We start from the raw sequence: 5,258 nt of genomic DNA on the forward strand, positions 1-5,258 counted from the left end.
TAATGGGACAAAACACTGAGCAGGATGGGAGCCAGCACAAAGCTCTCCACAACCCCACTGCGCACAGGCTTCACCTTAGACTAGACATGCCCTCCCACAGAAGACATTTGACCCAAGGTAACATGTTCAGGGCCCATTTGATTCATGCATGTCTCACAGAAGACATGAAAACATCCTGAGCCAGTGACCAGCAGGAACCTGCACTTTGATCCACATTGGAAAGACTTCCTCTCCAATGACTTCCTGAACAACCTTCACAAGCACTGGCAACACAGGGCTACCAAACAAGTCGTGGGAAGCTGCTGGCTTGGCCAGCCGGGGCTAAGGAGCAAATGTACTCACTCAGGAAGGACGACAACACAACCAGAGCGGGTCTGCAAAGCAGCAGTTTCGGAGCCTGAGAGGACTGAATCCCTCATCTCTGGCATCTGCAAAGGGGAGAGACACACGAGAGATGATGCCAAGACAGTTGTCTCAGGGTGCACAAGGGCAGCACACTTTCCCACTGCTCAGAGAAGCAGCTGCCTCTGAAACACGGAATTTTTCTGCGCCTCTCCGTGGCCCCTCAGTTGTGCAGCAGAGTAGCTGGCGGGAAATGGAGGAGAAAGGGTGAGAAGACTGCCAGGCTTTTTGCAAGGCTGAGAATCGAGAGATGCAGTCAGGAGACCAGGTCCTGCCTAGTGCAGAGGTCTGGCCTGCAGCCGGCTTGCATCTCTGCCTTAACCCATGAGAGGAGGCTCAGCTCAGCCTCCTTTCACATCTCAGCCTTCCTGCTGCACCTGAAGGACCACGCTGAAGGACGGGGCTGCACTAGAAACCTGGCCAAGGCCACTGGGCTCCAACGACTCTCTCTGCGACATGCTGCAGCCATCACTAGCAGCGTGCAAATGCTCACATTTGGACAGAAAGACGCCCTTCATGGTGGCGAGACTCCAGGGCCCTGGCAAGAGCTGCTCAGCACAACTAGACCAGCACAGCAAGAGCAGCAAGAGGGCTCTGGTCGCACAGGGGCCTTGGTCTGCCTAAGCCTCTGCTTCGTGTCCAGAGAGTGGGGCGAGCAATGATTCCTGCAAAAACAAACCTACTCAGAGACAGAGGTAGAAATGCCAAAGAGCAAGAGGACCAGGGGGATCCAATATTCTGAGCAGCTGCCCCATGGGAGAGATGAAAGACACTCAGGCCCTCCAGCTGCAAAGGGAGAGCACTGAGGTCAGCAGAGGTTTCACGGAGCTGCTTCACATGCCCGCTGGCCCAGGCAAGGGGAGGAGGGATCACTCCCTTGCCCTCACTCCACCCTAGGGCAAGAATATCCCATGGAGGCATCAGGCCGAGCTCCCAAGGGGACACGCAGAAATAGTGTTACCCAGCATCAGGGGAAAGTGCTGAACTCACTGCCTTACTGTCCCAGACACAGTCCAGGGAGACATGGGTTCAGATGTGGTCCTGACACAAAGGAGTACTAAACCATGGCTTTCTGTCAGGAGGGAAGTCTCCTGGGAAAAAGCACACAGGACCGGCCCTTTTCTGGGACTTTTCCCTCGAGCACATGAAAATGAGCTCTGGGCCTGGATGAATTTTTGGGGCAGAGCCAGCACAGCTATTCCCAGGGCCGTCCTTGTTACCAAGTCCTCTGGACGCTCAGGACCAGCTGTCCCGGGAGCTGGCATTACTCTCAGCTGGGACTCTCCATGCACCTGGACAGGTCACAGCAGGCTGACAGCATTGCATTCACTGGTGCTTTCCAGAGGACGACAGGTAGTGCTGGAGGAATGGGGAACTCACTGCGATAAGAGCTTCCAGCAGCTGCTCTGTCCCATTGAGCCTCTTCAGAAAGTCCCTGCAAAACCTCATTTTCACAGCTGCTCCTTGAATTACAAGCGTGCCAAGGCCCTTCAGCACAAGGGCCACGTTCTTCCCGCTCTGCAGGCAGCGGGAGAAAAGCTGCATGGTCTCTTCTATGCACGCCTCCACTGTCTTCCGAGGAACAGAGAGGGCCGAGGCTATGTGAGCGTACTTGAGGGGCTCGGAGAGCTTATGACCTGGGAAGCAGCAGAAGGGGAACGCAGTCACTAGCAGAGAAGCAGCAGCCCCAAGACATCTGGCTTGTGGCCAGTTGTGAAAGCAAGTCTGGGAGAGAGGGAGTGTGATTGTAATGTGCATGATGTTGTCCTGGTGCTTTAAAACCCCCTGAAGCTGTTCTCCACAGCTGCTGAAGGAATTCTAGCTTCCTAACAGTCACTGCTGCCCAGCAGTTAGGCACACCCCAAGGATGTCCCCAGGGGAAGCAAGCGGTTCAGCCTCTCCTCTTACCAGGAGCATAGGCCAGGTCATAGGCGAGGCCGGGAAGCTCTGCAATACTCCGCGACAGATGGAACACGGGCCTGCGAACAGTGAGAAGAGCACGCTTCCCACCACCGACTTGTTCGGTTACTACGTCAAATGTGCCAAGGCGAGTAACTCGGACTCCCTGCAAACAGGAAGGAAGAGAAGAACGATGAGACTGGCAGCTGGACAGGCCGGGCACTTGTCAGGGCGTGGGGATGGTGCTCGGTGCCCTGCTCCATCCTGCTGTACAAAGGGGACAGACAAAGCGCTGGACAAAGCTTTGGAGAAACCTTGGGGCCCTTCTTTGGAAGACCTTTCCAGACGCTTTCATCCCCCTCCTCTTCACCCTCTCAACTCTACCAGTCAAAGCAGAGAAGTCATCCCACAGACACACAAGCTCCAGGAGAAGGCTTCCCGGGGCAGGCCCCGCAAGACACACCCACCTGGTTCCGCATCATCTGCCGCACAGTGTAGTCAGACACCCCTTCCCAGACAGCAAGCTGCTCTGGAAGAGAAGGGAAAGACCCGTCATGCTCTGGGGGCAGCTCTCAGCTGCTCCGTACCTGCCTCAGCCGGAGGATGAGCAGTGCGAGCGTCCTCCAAGAGCACCCCCTCCCCAAACAGGCCCCATTCCCTACAGGGGCTGAGGTGGGCACTGCCTCCAGGCAATACCCTGCCAGACCTGGGGAGGATCCCTGCTAGACCTGAGGAGGATCTCCGGAAGGCCTTACCCCAGCTGGGGAGTGCTGGCACCCCCTGTCCACGCCGTGTCCCGTGGCCAGCGTCCCAGAGCTCCATCCTGGTCCTGCGTGCTCTGGGTCACCCCTGCAGCGGCAGGTGATGAGGAGGCAGCTCCTCTCCTCTTCCTCCTCCTCCTGCACACAGCAGGATGGGGCTGAATGGGGCACTCGGGGTGTTTGCTTTGGAGTCCTCCTTTGCTTCAAAAGGTTTCCGTCGCAGCCCTGCGCTGTGCCGCAGCAGCACCTGGCACCCAGGAGCACCCACAGCCCTCCCAGCTGTCACTGCCCACAGCCAGGACCACAGCTTGGGTGGCTCCTCCCTGTCCCCTCTGCACCAGGACCTCCTCTAGTACAGTGCCAATCTGCCCCACTTGCTCACCACTCTCTGGGTCCTCCTAAAACATCTATTGATCTTACAAAATGAAAGCCAGGAAGAGAAAGGGCCAGGAGGGGTGGACTGAGATGAGAAGGGGCCGCAAAGACCTGGACCAAACCCTGCTGGTACTGCACTGGCCAGGGACCCAAAGAGGGTCGCAGGCATCTGTGACTGCCCCACTCCATCATTACATCTGCCCTACCAGAACTTATGGTTCTGGCAGGTTGTCCAGAGCCAGACTTAGGGGGTGGGGGGCACTGAGACAATCAGAAAATTGCAGATTCAGAGAAAGTTGGGGGAAACTCCACAATCTCTCTGGGCAGCTTCTTCCAGTGCTCGTTACTCAAAAAAGAAGTTTTCCCTCACACACAGGTGGAACTTCCTGTGTTTCAGCTGGTGCGCACCGCCTCTTGTCCTGCTGCTTGGCACCACTGAAAAGAGTGTGACCCTCATCCTCTTGACACCCTCCCTTCAGGTACTTGTACACGTTGATAAGATCCCCTCTCAATCGTCCCTTCTGCAGGCTGCCACTGCCCTTCTTGGCCACAAGAGCACATTGCTGGCTCATGGTCAACTTAGTGTCCACCAGCACTCCCAGGTCCTTCTCTGCAGAGCTGCCCTCCAGCAGCTCAGCCCCCAGCCTGCACTGGTGCATGGGGTTATACCTCCCCACATGCAGGACCGTGCACTTGCCCTTGTTGAACTTCATGAGGTTCCACTCCCCCCACCTCTCCAGCCTCTCCAGGTCTCTCAAATGGCAGCACAGTCTTCCGATGTATCAGCTGCTCTTCCCAGTTTATTACTGTTGGCACACTTGCTGAGGAGGCACTCTGTACCTTCGTCCAGGTCACTGGCGACTAAGTTGAAGAAGACTGGCCCCAGTACGGAGCCCTGGGGGACATCACGGGCCTCCAACTAGACTCTGCACTGCTGATGACAACCCCCTGAGCTCTGCCTTTCAGCCACTTCTCAAGCCACCTCACTGACCACTCATCTAGCCCACACTTCTTGCCTATGAGGATGCTATGGGAGACAGTGTTTAAAAGCTTACTGAAGTCAAGGGAGACAACCTCCACTGCTCTCCCCCTATCTCCCCAGCCACTCATTCCATCATGGAAGGCTAGGGGTGGATGAACAGTGAGTCCAGAGCTTATGGGTGAAGATGACTAGGCAGGCTAACACGGCAGACACTGCTGTAGGTGTTTACAACAAGCCACCAGCTCAGGAAGAGGAAGTTGATGAGGCTTTTGATGGACGGCAGGAAGCCGCCTCCGGATCACAGACCCAGGCTCACCCAGGGGACTTCCACCACCCTTATATCTGCTGGGAAGACAACACAGCGAGGCACAAAAGTCCTTGCTGGAGATGCTGGGGACTGAACCCAGGACCTCCTGCATGCGAAGCAGGCGCTCTTCCACTGAGCTACATCCCCTTACACATGGCATACGTAGATGGGGGGTGTGCTCTGGGGTGCCCTCTCCTCCCATGCCATGTCCCTGACAAGCACAGCCCCCTTGTGCCCTGCTGCCCTCAGACCCTCCCCAGAAAACTCCATTCAGACCCTCCTGCCTGGCCGTGGGGGAAGCTGGCCTTGCCTCTGCCCTGGGACTGCTCCTGCACAGGGCCACCCCACAGAGCGCTGCCCCTGCAGCATCTCTGCAGCTAACTGGGTCAGGAGGAGAGTGTCGCTGCAGGCGCTGCTGCCAGGCTCTGGCCCTGCCAGGGGAGGCTCGATGGAGAGGGGCAAGCCCCTTCCCTGAGTCACCTCTGCCAGCGCAGGCAGCACTCCTGTGTGCGTCACCTGTGTCCACGAGGGC

General features: G+C 57.1%; 1 non-coding gene across 1 annotated transcript; it reads right to left on the reverse strand.

Annotated features, from left to right (window-relative positions):
* Positions 1–4,801: 4,801 nt before the first annotated feature.
* On the reverse strand, positions 4,802–4,873 carry TRNAA-CGC (transfer RNA alanine (anticodon CGC)). Its single transcript has one exon. It is a non-coding gene; the product is annotated as a tRNA-Ala (tRNA).
* Positions 4,874–5,258: the final 385 nt, after the last annotated feature.

Source organism: Rhea pennata, unplaced genomic scaffold, assembly GCF_028389875.1.
Source record: "Rhea pennata isolate bPtePen1 unplaced genomic scaffold, bPtePen1.pri scaffold_26, whole genome shotgun sequence".
Classification (NCBI taxonomy): domain Eukaryota; kingdom Metazoa; phylum Chordata; class Aves; order Rheiformes; family Rheidae; genus Rhea; species Rhea pennata.